General features: G+C 40.7%; 1 protein-coding gene across 3 annotated transcripts in view; it reads right to left on the bottom strand.

Moving 5' to 3' along the window:
• The window catches only part of Trak2 (trafficking kinesin protein 2), a 76,918-nt gene extending 59,198 nt beyond the window's left edge, over positions 1-17,720 (bottom strand). The window contains exon 1 of one of the 3 annotated variants that reach the window (XM_045146972.1): positions 17,557-17,720. The gene's annotated coding sequence lies outside the window, so the exon portion shown is untranslated. Of the gene's footprint in view, positions 1-8,767; positions 8,895-17,556 lie in introns of those variants that run through there. The other 2 variants (XM_045146969.1, XM_045146971.1) reach the window with 2 other exon arrangements.
• Between the last annotated feature and the right edge of the window lie 77 nt (positions 17,721-17,797).

Raw genomic sequence — 17,797 nt, 5'->3', positions numbered from 1 at the left:
ACCTGGGTTCGATTTCTCAGTACTCATGTAAGCCAGATGCACAAGGTGGCATATGCATCTGGAATTCATTTGTAGTGGCTGGAGGCTCTGGCAGGCCCATTCTCTCTCTATTTGTCTTTCTCCCTCTCTCTCAAATAATAAATAAAATATTAAAAAATATATATTTTTGGTTTTTAAGATTGGCCAAATTTGGCCTCAGTTTGCTGATCTTTGGTCTATAACCTAAACCACAGTATTTCACATTATAAACTAGAAGATTATAAAGACAATGAATTTACACAAAATGCATAAGCAACTGAAAAGGCCACATTAACATGCTTTCAAAATGATACTTGTAGACCAGAATTTCTTTTGATGCCTGATGTCTCAGAGGAACAATATCAAAGGATACAGTAGTTTCATTAAAACTGCCTGTAAGAAGCCAGGCATGGTGGCGCAAGCCTTTAATCCCAGTTGTTTGGGAGACAGAGGTAGGAGCATCAACATGAGTTCAAGGCCACCCTGAAACTATAGAATGAATTCCAGGTCAGCATGGCCTACAGCAAGCCCCTACCTTGAAACAAATAAACAACAACAAAAAAAATAAATAAATAAATAAAAAGACCAAAGAAAAATGCTTCTAAGAGCTGGCCAAATATGGTGCCACATGCCTGTAGTTCCAGTTTTCAGGAGGCAGAAGCAAGAGGATAGATAGTTAGAAGAGGAAGGAAGAGAGACACAGAGAGACAGAGAAAGAGAGAAAGAGATTGATTAACACGAACTTGAGTATTATTTACATATCCCTAGCCTTTCTTTCCATTACCCCCACCACTTCCTACCCCGTAATCTCACTGTCATGATTGGTTAAGAAATATGGAAAGCAAAGCAAATTACTGTTTGGCAGTCAAAAACAATTCAATGATAGTCATGCTAGTTTATTCTAAGGAAACCAGAGAGAAAACAACTCAGCACTAAGTATAAACTTCCAGTGGGTAAACTTCAATGTCATGTTTGAAAAACAATGATGTTCTATTTTCTAAGGAAAAAAATTGATGCTCAAACTTGATCTGAAATTCTGTATCTGGCTAAACTGTATCTTTTCTGTGACATTTGGCAAATGAGCCACCTAATGTGTATGATATTTCAAAATATAACATTTCATACAAGTTTTGTCAAGATATGCTTCTTACAAGCTTAGTATGTATTACTTACATTCTGGAAAAGTTGAAAGAAAAGAAAATCACTGCTACCAGAAGCGTTACCATTATCATATTATACTGACTAAAGCACACACTGTTACAGCTAAAGAACCGACAGCAATGCTTCTCCTCGAAGAACAGTGTGGGGAAATGATTTGGCAAGCATGTGCACTACCAGTCCCAGTCTCCAGGGGAACTATCTGGAAAAGTCACTTATGGTGAAAGGCCAAAAAGAAGACAACAGCTTTTTCTTTCTCCTTAGGAGAGGAAGGGAAGAGATCGCATGGAGATGGCAGTGGCTTGGTGGGCACAGAAATATCAGGAATTTGCCAAAATCCTAGGGATTTTGGCTTCCTCATAACATGAACATGAAAGTTTATGTCATTTATTTAGCTCCTGATGAGTCTGGACACTTGACTGACACCTGGGTCACCAGACACATTAAAATATTAGCTTACAGGGTAGGTGCTACCAAGTATTGATATTCCAGGATATTAATAAAATCATCACTTTTTTTTGAGGCAAGGTCTCACAGTAGCCCAAATTGATCTAGAACTCACCCTGTAGTCCTGTAGTCCCAGGCTGGCCTCAAACTCATAATGATTCTCCTACCTCTGCCTCCAAAGTGCTGGGATTAAAGATGAGCCGCCATACCTGGCCATAAGAGTTATTTTTAAGTCCTTCTTTAACAGAGAAAATTATGTCCTTTGATTACAAAAGTAAAATGCGGAGGGAAGAAGCAGAGGTCTTCAAAAAATGAGCAATATAAAGTAAATGGCCTAACAATATTTGTGAATTTCCTGTTCTTGTAACAAAAAGGATAAACATCTTGAGCAGAGGCCTTTAATACAATAGACTCTATGAGTTCTACGATACGTACTATACTTCTGGATCCAAATAACCCTTGCCCAGAAAGTAAGAAAGCATTTTCTCTCAATGTTTCCTAGGTACGCAATTAAATCAAGACAGCAGCAATGGAAAACCTAGAAATGCCACAGAATATTAAGAAACAGACTGAGCAACAGATGACTGTACTGCCAGACTTAAGAGCATTACTATATAATCTGCTTAGAAATTATCTTTAAATTAAGGAGTTAAGACGACTCCTTGAAATAGCTGTTTCAACACATCAGTGAAGAATATAGAAAAAACTAAAAACAGTGACAAGAAGAAAATCTATGTCTTTACTTCTTTTGGTGCCCTGTAACAGTAAAAAATAAATTGCTTTTGGTAGCTTAATATGATCAAAATCCTTCAGTTGCTTAAAAGTTACAGCACTTCAAGCTCTCAGAAACAGAAGGTCTTATGTAACAGGTGTCAAAAGCAAGACTACAGGCACTATCAGAATGGGATACCTTCCAGCAAGTTCTTGGCCAGGGAGGCTCCTGATGGCCCTAAACCATTACAGGCTATTGTCAGGGCTCTTGGTTGTCCACCAGAGCTAGATGACGACAAGACCCAACTGTTGAAGACAACACATGCTTGGGCTGCAGGTCACTGAGAAACCAAGCTGGAATTGAGCTGAAGCCCTCCCCCCATGACTAGCTGTAACAATGCTGGAAAGAGTTATGCAGCTAGTTGGGGAAGAAAAGATATCAATGGTCTTAACCAGCAGTGGGCACTGCAAGTTTTACAGCTAGCCAACTAGGCCAAAAACTGGTGGCAAGTCTGTTATGGGGGAAATCAACTGCTTTCTGACTGGATGTGAGGCCCGTTCCAAAAGACGGAATTAATTCCTGGTACTGAAAACCTAATCAAAAGCCTATGGCTGAAGAGGTCATAGCCTTACAGGGAGAAACTATTACTATGTGTGGCTAAATGGATATATTATATCCACCAAGCTAACCTCTAAATATTTATGTTCATGTTCATATATTAATACCACTCTCAAAGAAGCTTCTCTTTTCAGATGGTGGTGAACTGGGGAGACTTAAACTCATCAAAGTTGCTAAGAAGTAACAATGGAGTGTTTAGCACTGAGACATTCTATAACACCCTCCAAGGCTCAGAGACCATTGCACAAGAGGTGGTGGAAAGACTATAAGAGCCAAAGGAGGGCTGCGGAGATGGTTCAGCGATTAAAAGCACTTTCTTGCAAAGCCTGACGGCCTGGGTTCAATTCCCCAGTACTTGGGCCAAAAAAGATGCACAAAGTAACGTATGCATCTGCAGTTTGTTTTCAGTAGCAAGAGGCCCTGGTTTGCCCATATTTTCATTCTCTTTCTCATTCATATTCTCTTTTTCCCCCTCTCTCTGCAAATAAAAAAAAATTTTTTTTATAGCCAAAGGAAGGGGAGTAGTGTATATGATACTGCCTTCCAGCCACAAAGTATCTGGTGCTACCTACAGAAGACCCATGTAACAGGGGGGAGAAAAATGATGTGATCAAAATAGAAAAGAGTAGATGGAAAGAAGAGGAGATCTACTGGAGGGGTGATTCAGAGGGAGGAAAAAGGGAAGATTAGTGGGAGGGGATTTGACCATGGCATATTGTCTTATATGTGCAGAGACTGTCAATAAAAAAAAAAAAACTACAGGCAGAGCTGGAGAGATGGCTCAGTGGTTAAAGGCACTTGCTTGCAAAGCCTGACAGCCTAGGTTCAATTCCCCAGTGCCCACATAGAGCCAGATGCACAAAGTGACACACACATCTGGAGTTCATTTACAGGAGGCCCTGATGCATCCATTCTCTCTCTCTCCCCTCCCCTTTATCTCAAATAAATAAATATTTTTTTAAATTAAGAAAGATAAACTAGAGGCACTCTATCTTTTCAAATAAAGTCATCACCAGCACCAGCATATGCACTCATATGTGACCAGAAAATGGTTGTGGCTTAAATATGTTAGTCTGACGGTTAGGATAAGAACTGTTTGTTATGAATGTATTTACAAGCATAGCAACTCTAGGGTATCTGTATATCTAAGCTCTGGGGGACTGAACCCAGGGCTTTATGTATGCTAGAGAAGAACTCTACCCACTAAGCCAAATCCCAATCGATGACATAGCACTGTTTAAATGTAATTCCACAATACAAAGGCTTTCCAATTCTATTTTGCATAGATATAGGACCTGCTTGAGTGAAAATTGATATAAAATGCATGATTTTGGTTTACCAAAGAACAAATATGAACAGATAATTTATTGGGATACAGTTACTGGCAATGAGCTTGAAGGATACAGTAACTAGATGACTAAGGAAGCCTGGAAACCCTTCACTTGCCTTTAAAGTCCAGCGTCCCCACATTTTCAAGATTATCTCACAGACCCTCTTCTTTCTCTCCCTTTATTTCCAACTGCAGGGCCGTCACTCCTCAAGTGTCTATCTTCAGCCCCAACTGGCATTTCATAACTTTAAATTGAGATACCAGTATCAATTCATAATGGGCACTATAGATCTCCCACATTCTAAACTGTACTCCTTGCTGTCGCCCATGAGACCTGCTCTAGTTTTTCACTTATTTCACTAACAAATCACTATCACCAGTTCACCTGAGCAGCAGAGCCCACACTCCATGTTACCTTTCCTCTCCCCAGCCCCTGCTTTCCCCTCTCTGGTCACCAGGCCCTGTGAATTCATGCTCCATGTTCACTCCTCTCTCTGTCCCTGGGCACTACCACGGCTCCCTACACAGCTGTCGTGCCCGGCCTCCGCCTGCTCTTAGCATATGTTCCTGTGTTTCCAGTGTCCTCCACCTCCACACTCCTGGTAATATGGCTTCTCAAGCATATTTCCTATAAGGTGAAATATACTAAGTATGAGGCCCAAACTAGCCACCCTCTGGGCCGCTCTAGTAGTATTAAGATTGTATGCTCAGCTTATTTGTCTCTCCTTGGTGAGTTTGGTTACAGTGACCTTTCCTCCAGGCATGATCAACTCTGAGTATACATATGTTAGTTTCCAGAACTGCACAACCAAAGAAGAGATAACACTACTCTGTGGTAATGCTCCTGAGCAAGACGGTGGACAATGAAAGCAAAATCCAAACCATTTTAGCTAAGTGTATGACTTTCCTGAAGGATATGCCAAATGAACTTACACAGAAGTCTTCTAAGGTCAGCCTATAATAATAAATAAGTTATAATAAAGGAGCAAGAGCTTCCTGAATTTAAATAAATATACATACATCTCACATCTCTGTTCCAAATTCAGTCTTTCCTAATAATAGCTAGGGCTGACTGAACACTTACTATACCCCAGGCATTGATTTAAGAGCTTTCTGCTCATAATCCCCTTTAATCCTCACAACACTACCATGATGTAGACATTATACTCACCATTTTATTGACAACAACACTGAGGCTTAAGTGGCTAATTACCATGCTAAAGCTAGAAATAGCCAAGAATGATCCCCAAACCTATTTTTCTAAAGTTGGTACATCTAACCTCTGAGGTCTATCAAGAGACTAGGACTGACAGGAATAAGAAGTATATAGTTTGAAAAAAGCTTCAAAGATAATTATAAAATATTCCTCTCTAGTTATTAATACTGGATAAAGAAGGAAAAAGAAGAAAATAAATGCTCAGTTTGTTCTTAGCTTACATTTGCTTTGAAAAATCAGCTCTCCAATAAGGCCAAAATGACCAAAGTGACCTGTGAGTTTTACGTATATCAATTACCTCCGGAATGTGGCAGCTCCAAGTTCAGTTTATTTTGGTTTCTGAGACAAGGTCAACTACACACCCCAAGTTAACCTTAAATTCACTATATTGACCAGGTTCTCCTGTGTCTGCTCCTGAGTGCTGGGACTGTAGGTGTGCACCAGCACCCTGGGTTAATTTCAGTCTTTAAATAGCAAGCACCAAGGCTCGGTATAATGTAAATGCCTGCCATCTAGTACTTGGGAGGTAAAGGTAGGAGGATCAAGAGTATAAGGATATCCTCAGCTGACAAGCAAGTTTGAGGCTAGCCTGGGCTATATAAGCGCCTACCTTAGAGCTGGGGAGATAGCTCAGTTGGTAAAGTGCTTGCCTTGCCAGCATGAGGACCTGAGTTCAATTCCAGAACCCACATTAAAGCAGCAACAAAGAAAAAAAGATGGATGTGGTAGTACACACCTCTAACCCCAGCGTGGGACAGGCAGAGACAGGTGGATCCCTGGGGCTCACTGGCCACCTAATTAGCCTAATTGTTGAGTCTAGTAATAAGAGACTGTCTCAAAAAAGGTGGACAGTGTCTGAGGAATGACATCTATGGCTGTCCTCTGGCCTCCACAAATATGTACACAGATATACCAATATATACACACACAAAAGAGCTTTTCAAGAGATACAAATTGTTACCAAAAACTGGAAATGATTCTGTTACTTGTTTTGAGCTATTGAAAGTACTAAGTGCAATACAAATCTAAATGAATCCTTATTCCAATAAATTAAATCCACCTATATCTTATAATATAGCTTGCATTCAATAAATATATTGATAATTGAATGAATCCACTGTAGTACAGTGGCATGCAATATGTAGTAAGAAAACTTTGAACTACTCTAGAGACATGAAACTTCAAATATCTACAAAGTATGAGCTTGTTGAGCCCCTTTCCAATTTACAAAGAACGTACTGAAGTCTCAAATGGGTTTCAACAAAAGCTATGAGTATGTTTTGAGTGTATCAACTAAGTCTACTTACACTGAGGTTGCATTTTATTTTAAAAACATAGATGGTAAGATGTTTTCCACCTAAAATTAAGCCATGATAGAAAGAAAGTCCACTAAAATGTTGTGGGAAAGTACAAACAGCCTTAGAAAGAATGAAAATTTGATGACCATACTATGAATAGCAATTCCTGCATAGGCAATATAGGCATATGCAATGATGGAATATGAGGCCCTCAGGACTATAAGCTTTTAAAGAGTCCTTTCTCCTTATACTAAATGGTTCAAATTACTTGCTGTTTTCAGATTTTAAACTTACTTCTGCGTCTGTGTCCTTGCTCCCTGTGAGGATATCAATCCTTACAGACGCTGGTGCCAGCAGGCCTCTCCCCTTTCTAGCCTGCTGTTGGGCTGAGAATGCAGATAACCAGGTTATCAGAGCACCTGTAAGTTATCTGTCTGAGACAACCCCAGGACATGTTTTCCTCCTTCTGGCTGCTTTCCCAAGAACCTGTCTTTCATCCCTCCAGCACCAGGGATTTAGTTGGTGTTCTTCTCATCCTTTGGAACTGTGGCCAAGTGCTGTTCTCACCTGGCATTCTTCCTCCTGGGCTGGCTATGAATACACTCTGTTCTTTCTTTACTGCCTCTCAGGAAAAGTGTATGTTCTCCTTTCCTACTCTGGAAGAATGTTCCTCTGCATACATGCAAGGACTTGTAGAGTGGATTGCAAACATGGAAAGTAAAATGCTCACTATGATTTTCTTAGTGTTTATTGAATCTTCATAGATTCCAGAAGTTGAGTGGCCACCTGTGCCTTCTTCCTCACTACCCTCTGAGCTCTTTGATGGTATCTTAGTTTGCAAGCCCCAAACCTAACAGCAACTAACACATAAAAAGACTGTAATAACTCCTGGTGTTGTTGATTTAAAATGCCAATAAGCTAAATTACACAAGTAATTTAATGAAGAAAGTTAATTATTGATATATTTTAAGTCCAACAATAAATGAAATAAATTGTACTGAAAAGCAAAATCAAGCTAAGATTAAAAATTCTAAAAACAAACAAACAAACACTGGATTTGCTTTATGAAAAAGACTATAAGCAATGGGACATGCCTGCAATCCTAGTACTGGGAGGCTGGGCCAAGAAGATCCTAATTTGGCAGCCAACCTGGGCTACATTGTGAGATTCTTAGTTAAAAAAGAAAACAGGCTGAAGAAATGGTTCAGCAGTCAAAGGTGCTTGCTTACAAGGCCTGAAAGCCTGGGTTCGATTCCCCAGTACCCATGTAAAGCTAGATGCACAAAGTGGTGCATGTGTCAAGTTCATTTGCAACTATTTGCTGCTGTTTATCAAGCAAGCTCCACATCAAATACATGACTAGGCAGCTTTCAAAAATCCATAGCTGCTAATATACGCCTCATTTGTCATCACATTCAATTTTGTGACTAAAAGAGAAAACAAAAGCAAACTTAGTGGCTTAGCCAAGTACTAGCTGGGAAAGATAAAAAGCTAGGCTTTTCCCCCCCTTCAGTTGTTAAATTACATGCTTTAAGAACAGTAGTACCGTTTCAGAGACATTTCTGCTGGTTTTCAGGCTCCTCCTCTTCGCCTCCTCCAGACAGAGTGCTCTTTCTTAACCAACAAGCTTCCTTTTGTTTTGATTTATACTGCTGACCTGAATAACCAAGCCTAAAGCCCTGTATGTGACATGTTTATAGCAAAAGGCAGTAAGAGCAGAGTACAGAGCTTCCCAAACATCGCTGACTTCTGTAAATAATGAATTTCTGAGCAGTCTACTTTCAAAACTGACTGCATTTTAAATATAATGAAGTGATTAAATTGTCTTGAAAGGGCCACAAAACCCTGTAGAATTGTGCTGTGGAAAATTCAGTCACCAACCACAGGCCTCACACCACAGTCATGCCCTCCCCATCTTTTTCAATGTCCTCTGTTCTGAGACAATTTCCTATCACCCCTCCTTTACTCACATCTGACCCTCGAGCTGCTCTTCGTATTTCACTCTTCCCACCAATCAATCACTCTACAGCTATAATCCACTGCATGGAGGCAAAGACCGGAGGATCACAAGTTTAGACCTTGCTTACTCTGACTTCTTACTGGATTACTCAGCTCTCCTCTTGATCCTTTAATGTGGTACTTTCTGGAGTTGGACTGTGACCACATTATTTGTTCTTGCTGCTGTTGTTTTTCACTTACTGTTGTGTTAACCAGTCACTGATTAGGCACTGCTTCGGTGCTACTAACTCCCAGTCCAGCTCTCTAGCCCTCTTCCTGAGCTCTACTCTCATTTCTCCCAGTCTCAAGAATCCACTGACTCTTTCTTTCCTTACTTGGCCACATTCCATCTATTAACAAGTCCTGTAAAGTCTACTATTAATACACATATCTCAAATTAACCTACTATTCTCTTCCTCCTAAAGCAATGTGACTCTATGCCCTCTTCCTCTGTCCTAGTTCAAGCTGTCATCATATCTTAGTCTATAAACCAACCTCCTCACAGGACTCCAGGCTTAATCTGTCATTCCTCCTCCTTCCCTATGAGGCAGTAAGAATCAAGAAGTTTTTGTTTATTTTTATTTATTTATTTGAGAGCGACATATACAGAGAGAGAAAGGGCTTATCAGGGTCTCCAGCCACTACAAACAAACTCCAGATGCATGTGCCACCTTGTGCATCTGACTTACATGGGTCCTGGGGAATCGAGCCTCAAACCAGGGTCCTCAGGTTTCACAGGCAAGCGCTTAACCACTAAGCCAACTCTTCAACTCTCTCTTGCAAACTAAGATACCATCAAAGAGCTCAGAGGGTAGTGAGGAAGAAGGCACAGGTGGCCACTCAACTTCTAGAATCTATGAAGATTCAATAATCATGTTTTAAAACAAAATTACTCCAAAAAAAAATTTCAAAGATGGGCTGGAGAGATGGCTCAGTGTTTAAGGCATTTGCCTAAAAACGTAAGTACTGGAGTTTGATTCCCCAGAACCTACGTGAAGCCAGATGCACAAAGTGGCACATGTGTCTGGAGTGTATTTACAGGGGCTAGAGGCCCTGGTGTGCCTATTCTCTATCCTCTGCTTCTTTCTTTCTCTCTCTGTCAAATAAATAAATAAAAATGTTTTTTAAAAAAATCAAAGGCAGCCAGGCATGGTGGTGCACACCTTTAATCCCAGCACTTGGGAGGCAGAGGTAGGAGGATTGCTGTGAGTTCAAGGCAACCCTGAGACCATATAGTGAATTCCAGGTCACCCTGAGCTAGATCGAGAACCCATCTTGAAAAACAAAACAAAACAGCAACAACAACAAATCAAAGGCTGTTTGTGTTCTTGATGACTGTCATTCTGACTAGGGTGAGCTGCAATTTCAAAGCAGTTTTAATTTGCGTTTCCCTGATGGTCAAGGCTGTTGGACAATTTTTCAAATATTTATTGCTTATTTGTATTTCCTCTTTCGAGGACTACCTATTCAGCCCAGTAGCCAATTTATCAACTGGATAATTAGGAGATCATTATATTGAGTGAAATAAGTCAGACTCAAAGACAAATGCCATGTTTTCTTTCATATGCATAATCGAGACTTAAATTTATATGTGTTTGTGTAGGACATGAAAGTAGAAACAGTACTATGAGGGGAAAGGAGCACTGTAAGAGAGAGAGAGAGAAATCTTGAGGGGGCCAAGAGAGGGTAAGGAGTACATGTGACCTGAAAGAAGGGGGACTGCTAGAGGACGGCAGGATGTGACAGCTGAGGGCAGTTGGGGATGGGGATGAGTAAGAACAAATATCTGAAGATAACATAATGACACCCACTCATTTAAATATTAACTTAGAAAATCAACAACAACAATAATACATCCACCAGGTATGGTGGTGCACAACTGTTATCAGAACTTGAAAGGTGGAGGCGGGAAGATCAAGAGTAGTTTGAGGTCATTTTTTTCTACATTGTGAGTTGTAGGCCAGCCTCAGTCACATAAGAACCTCTCAACTCCCCCATCACCACCAAAAGCCACAACAACAAAATGCCCCCCAAAGCTCAAGTAATACCTACAATAAAAGTCATATCTCTAATCCCAGTTCATAAGATACGGCCTAGCTTGGTCCTTGCGTGCTCCTTTTTCACCTTGAACCACTCTTCCTGGCTTGTACTCAGCCACAGTGATACATACCTTTTGTTACTTCTTTTCATCCCCTATCACACTTGCCTCTCTGTGAGCCTCTGTAACTGGTTCACAAATGAAAAATATTCTTCCCTCCTCTTTTCTATATGGTAACTACAGTTTACTTTCAGCTTAAAAGTGGGAGAAGGTATCAGTCCATCTGACCTAAAATAGCTTTCCTTGATCATCTAGCTCAATATCTGCTTTGTTACTTTTACACATCTAATGTAATTCTTTTACTTTGCACATGATGCATATGGCATGCATGCATGTATGGGTGCTCTTATGTATATGATGCAAGCATGTGAGTGGGTGGATGCGTATGCACAGGAGTATGCATGAGTGTGGAAGCCACGGGCTGACAATGGGTGTCTTCCTCAATTGCTCACCACTTTTTTTTTTTTTTTTTGAGACAGAGGGTGTCTCACTGGACCTAGAACTCACAGAATTGGCTAGACTAGCTAGCCAGTCAGCCCTGGGGTACATCCTGTCTTCATCTCCCCAGTGATGGGGTTAGAGGTATACCATACGACATACAGCTTTTATGTGGGTGCTGGGGATCCAAACTCAAGTCTTTATGCTTGCAGCGAGCCATCTCCCAGTCCCTGTATTTATTTACAAGTCCTCTTGGAAGAAATAGGAGACAACTTCTCCCTTTGCTCTTCCTTGCTGATCAGAATGGGAGTATAATGGCAAGAGCTTAAGCAACTTAGAAAATAATTTGATGAAATAAAATATTAGCTATGTGTACCTTGGTGCAGTCATGGTTCTTTGTTTTTATTGTTGTTTCTTTTTCTTTTTACTTTTCAGTGTCCAGGGACCAACTGAGAGCCTCCTACAAACCTGGAAAGTGCTCTACCACTGAGCTTCTTCTTCATCCCTGAGGGGAACTATGAGCTAAACTGATGGGTGAATTCTTTCACCACTAACTTACATAGTTCATTAACTCCACTGTTACACAATATAGTCTTACACTCTTAAATTAGAGCCTATTTTATTTTAATAATTTCTTCATTTTGTTCAGACTTTTTGAAAAGCTTCCTAAAGAGAAAGAACTCACTACTTGGCAAAACACTAATAGAGCTACATATAGATAAACCACAGTAATCTTTACAAAATGAATGAGCTCCATCTCTATACCACTGGCAGACTTTGCTAATTTTCTAGTATGAATAGAGCACAATACAGGGTAGTCGAACAGGATATCCTTAAGGTTCAATGTGTCAATGGTAAACTAGAGGAATCAAGTAAAAACATTACATATTAAGAGGTTAGTTATAAAATAATGTCAATAAAATATTTCTATGAACTTAGCCAGTATATACTCAATAGCTTCCAATAAGTGCCTCCTTTTTATGTATTTATTTGAGAGAATTGGTGCACCAGGGCCTCCAATCACTGCAAACAAACTGCAGATGCATACCCCACCTAGAGCATCTGGCTTACATGAGTACTGGGGAATCAAACCTGGGTCCTTAGGCTTCCTAGGCAAGCACCTTAACTGTTAAGCTATCTCTCTAGCCCCAATAAGTACCTCTTGAATTAAACTAAAAAAAGTGACTGTAAAAGAACTGTAACCAGTAGTATACAACAGCCTCTGAGCAACAGGAGATTAAATAGCTAAGAAAGTTGAGCTGTAATGGGGAGAGCTCTGATACTCAAGATCTAGATTAGATCTGATATCTAATAATCTAAGAAATCTAAGAAAATAAGATAATAAATATTTATTGGGCATTACAACTTAACTGTCCTAAGCCAGTAGATGGAGGGAGATTCTTTTCTTTAGCTAAGGTAGTCTATCTTCACAGTAGATATAAGTTTTTATTGGGAGCCTTAAGTATGAAAAGTTTTTGGGTGAGAATGGGGTAGCTTTAAGACATAAAAGGAAAGAAAAGGATGGGACAGGATAGGAAAAGGAGAGAAGAGAGAGAAGAGAGAAGACAGGACAGGGGAGGAAAAAAGAGAGGCCTAAAAGTAAGTAGGTTGCCAATATAAGTGGGAAGGGTTATTGGGAAAGTATTTAGAGATTTAAACCTGACTACTTCAGGTTAAGATGTCTGAATATGATCCCACTGGCAACAAGTCTGCAGATGTTAAATGGCATTTGAGAAAAATACATATTAAGACAATGCAGGCTACACTTCAGGAATAGAGAAATTAAAGACAGAAAAGTAATCATGGAAAATGCTAATAAAAATTAAAAAAAAAATTTAAAAAAAAGACAGAAAAGTAATTAGAAAGTTCTATCATACTATACATGGACTATTGTAGTAAAGATATAAACCAGGTGAGTGGAGACAGTTGGAAGGATTTGTGAGATGGTAAAAAAGGGACCTATTAACTGATGAGATGGGATTAAATTCCCCCCCCCTCTAAAGGTAACTACATCTGGCATACACTTCAGTCATTCAGTCTCCTTTGCCCCTCACTGTCACCTCCCCCAAGCTGGCTTCTTCAACTTTCTTCACCAACCAAGCAACACCCTCCATCCCACACAAAGGACTACACTTACTGGATCCCTAGAAATACCGGGAAATTTTCAATCTTGTAAGTGTTCATGTACTTCTTCTACATCTGATACCCTCTCCCAATTCTACATATCGGAACTGTAACCAGCACAGATGCCTACCTTCCCAGGAACTTCAACTCAAAGACACCATTACCTCCTATCACTTCTGTTTTGTAAAACAGCTTTCTACATATGCATTTCCTCATAGTTGCTCCCCATCCCCTCTGGTAAACTTGTCTATTTCTTACAGCAAATACAGGTAGTTCACTTGCTATCCCCTTTTCACATGTAAAGGCCTTGATAAACATGACATGGTAACAGCATTGGACAAAGTCACCACACAGACTCAGAAGACAGAATGCCTGAGTCTGAATTTTAATTCTGCTACTTACCACTGATGTGACCTTGGACAAGTTACTTTAGCTATCTTTCTGTACATTTATGTATAAAATGGAGATTAACAGTAAGTATTTTATAAGGCTGTCAGTAGGTTGGGCTTAGAAGGGTGAAATTACCATTAAAGTATCTACTATCTAAATCACTTCTGAGGGTGGAAAAATACTGAGTATTCTGTAAGAGTTGTGTGAAGTTTCATGATTTATACAGGCAAAGCAAAATATAAAACACAAAGCCAATGCTTAGACATAAAATTCTTCCCAAATCATCCTACGTGTGCCCTATAGGTCACCTGTGACTTTAACTGTCTACATTCAGAGAAAATCTTTAGTTCAGTTTCCTATGGCAGTAACACTTAAACTGCTCTTCCTGACAAGTGTTCTCCCATTTACCAGTTTTTCTAAAATGCAAATCTAATTATTTTTCCCCACTGCTACAAACCTCTGCATTCCATTTCCCTTCTAAGCAAGTACAAACCCCTTTGGGTCTCATACAAAAATATTTCTAATATGCCCCAGCCTAACCTTGGATTTCATTTCTCAGAACTCACCATGAAACAGGAATCACCTTGTCACACCTAAACAGCTTTTTTTATGGCATTCCTTTTGCCTACAACACCTACTTCTTAGCTTGCTGAGACTGTCTGGACAAAATATTAGACTGGGCAGGTTAGACAACAAAAAATTATTTTCTTCCAGTTCTGGAGACCAGAGTCTAAACTAAAATACTGGCAGGTTTGGTTTCTCCTAAGGCCTCTCCTTAATAATTCTTACACATTTCCCCTTTGTAAGTAGCTCTGGTGTCTAACCCTGGTTTGACAAAGGGTAGTAACATTCAGTAGTTAAATGACATTGGGAATGGTTAATATCCTATCTGTTTTAGTTACTTATCTGTAAGAAACTCTTTTGGTGCTATCATGACAATGGTAACATACATAGAACAGTCAAGTATGTAGCACCTAGTATTCAAATGTTTCCTATTATTACAGAAACACTATAGGTATGAACAGCTATAGTTGAATTTTTTGTTTTAAATTAATTAATTAGGTGATTTTATTTATTTGAGAGAGAGAGAATGAATATGGGCATGCCAGGACCTTCAGCTGCTGCAAATGAACTCCAGAAGTATGTGCCACCTTGTGCATCTGGCTTACATGGGTCCCGGGGAATTGAACCTACGTCCTGTGCCTTAATTGCTATGCCATCCCTATAGCCCTGATTTTTTTTTTTTTTTTTTTTTGAGGTTGGATCTTGCTGTAGCCCAGAATGATCTGAAATTCACTATGTAGTCTCAGTAGTCTCAGGCTGGCCTTGAACTCACAGTGATCCTCCTATCTCTGCTTCCCAAGTGCTAGATTAAAAGCATGCACCACCATGCCTAGCGGGGAGGGGGCATACAGAGAGAAATGGGCCTCCAGCCACTGCAAAGGAACTCCAGATGCATGCACCACCACCTTGAGCATTTGGCTTTATGTGGGTAATGAGGAACCAAACCTGGGTGATTAGGCTTTGTAGACAGCACCTTAGCCACTGAGCCATCTCTCCAGCCCTGTAACTGAACTTAAAAAAAAAAAAATTTATTTGAGAGAGTGAGGGAAAAACAGGCCCTCCAGTCACTGCAAATGAACTCCAGACACATGTGCCACCATGTGCATCTGGCTTACATGGGGGTCCTGGGGAATCAAATCTGGGTTCTTTGGCTTTGCAGGCAAGCACATTAACTGCTAAGCCATCTCTCCAGCCCTATAACTGAACTATTTTTGTTTGTTTTTTCAAGGCAGGGTCTCACTCAAGCTCAGGCTGACCTGGAATTTACTATGTAGTCTCAAGGTGACCTTGTGTAACTGAATTTTTAATGTGAATAGTCACATTATGTCTAAAGTTTCTTATCAACCAGATATAATAAGGGAAGTACAAAAACTGGTACTGATATGAAAATGAACATGAAATACTATACAATCACCTGACTCATCCTTTATTGGTGTTTAAAATATTTTGGGCACTGAAATAAAATTTAACAATGTTTCTGCTCTGAAACTGTATTAGCCATTCACGGTGGAGAATAACACTTGGTTCATACCTTCAGCTGGAGGCACAAAATGTGTGAACTAGAAAAGACCTTTGTGATGCAAGTCCAATCCTATCATTTTTTTTACATAAGTATACCAAGCTGGAATTGGAATGGGCTTTTAGCGCCATAATGAGTAGCTCTTTGAGGGATAGGAATTGCACACAGAGAATACAATTTGTTCAAAGTACTAAAGTAGGGGTTCTGGACTTAATCTCGAAATCTAAGGTATGTTGGAACCACTATCAGGAAATCCTGCTGAAAAATCCTTTTAACCACCCAACCTTCAAGGTAAACGTTACCTGATCTATGGGCTCAGTGGTTAAGGCACTTGCTTGCAAAGCCTGATGACTCGGGTTCCACATATGTGGGTAAAGCCAGGTGCACAGAGGCACGTGCATCTAGAGTTCATTTGCATTGGCTAGAGGCCCTGGCATGCCTATTCTCTCTGTCTCTCTTCTAATCTCTTCTCTCTCTCGCTCTGGTTGCAAATAAATAAATATTTTTTAAGTTGCCTGATCTGCATCTTTGAAGCAAAGCAGATGTAGATGTAAATTTCCACTGGTAACCCAGCAATGCCTCAAATTTGCTAAAGTCAATGAGTAAGTGATGTATTTACAATTCACAAGTAGTGAAAAGTTGGGTTTTCCCACTTTCTTCATTATATATGTAAAAATTTGTAAGATTATAAAACACTGCCTTTCACATGGCATGCGCTTGCTAACTGCCAGAGACTTGTTGGACACTAATCTTAAAAATAGAAAGTTGGATAATTACTACGATGATAAAGTACTTTGATTTCTGCCCGTCCTCACCACCAAATGTCCTTCACAATTCGTTTTCAAGTGTATGTTACCACCATGCTATTTGGAGATCACTGTAGCTCAGACTTCCAATTCCACAGCAAAGATTTGAAGGTCACGAAAAATATTTAGTGAGATAGATCAAAAACTGAAATTTTGCCCATGGTCCCTACCAGCTAGGTGAATTTTCAACAAAACGTTACTATTTTTTCACAAAAAGACATAGGCACATAAGCCAGTAACTGAGTTCACCACCATTACTGCAATTCTCTTCTCGTGTCTACAACACTAATTTTATTCTGACACTGAAAAGGACATCTGTCAATATCCATTGTCCCCGCTTTAAACTAACGCCAATCTTTTTTTGTTTTTCTTTTAAAAGACATGGGGCTTCTGGTTCCAAATTAATTGCAAAGAATAGCCCAATACAGAAAGAGGTCTTTCCATCTCCCTCTCCTCCGTTTACATCACAGATGGCCACCGAGGCTTAAGGCTTAGTGAATGTCCAGACACTAAAGCCACTCATCCTAAAGACGGAGCTCCAGATGGATGCTGTCTGGCAGAGGATGGGAGGCTGCCAATCTCAGAGATGCGGATGGGACGACCCCAGAGCCCACACCCCAGCGCCCGTCACTCGGCATGGACACTTTGGGAAACAACCCTCTCCCACCTCAGGGAGGGGACCCGGAGAACTGTCCAGCCCCTCGGTGTCCGCGCGTGACCTCCGAGGAGCAGCGGGGCACGGGGCGGGAAGGGAAGGCTCCCCGGCCTTTCGGGGGAAGTTGTCAAGGGCGAGTTCGAGTCGCGCGCGGAAAGGTTACTCACGGGAACGGCCCGGCGTCCTCGCTCGTCCGCCCGCGCTACCTCAGACAGAAGCCCCGAAAGCGGCGGCAGCCAGAGAGCCGCAGCCGAAGCTGCCGCCTCCGCAGCCGCTAACAGCCCGGGCGTGGCAGGCGGACGAGGCAGGCGACTTCACATCATCACTAAGCGACCTCGGATCTGCAGCCCCCACACAACTGGGGAAGCTTGAAGGAGACCCACTCTCCCAGCAGCCTCCGCGACGCGG

Source organism: Jaculus jaculus, chromosome 4 (assembly GCF_020740685.1).
Source record: "Jaculus jaculus isolate mJacJac1 chromosome 4, mJacJac1.mat.Y.cur, whole genome shotgun sequence".
Taxonomy (NCBI): domain Eukaryota; kingdom Metazoa; phylum Chordata; class Mammalia; order Rodentia; family Dipodidae; genus Jaculus; species Jaculus jaculus.
The sequence above is the reverse complement of the archived record's forward strand: the minus strand, read 5'-3'. Positions and strand labels throughout refer to the sequence as shown.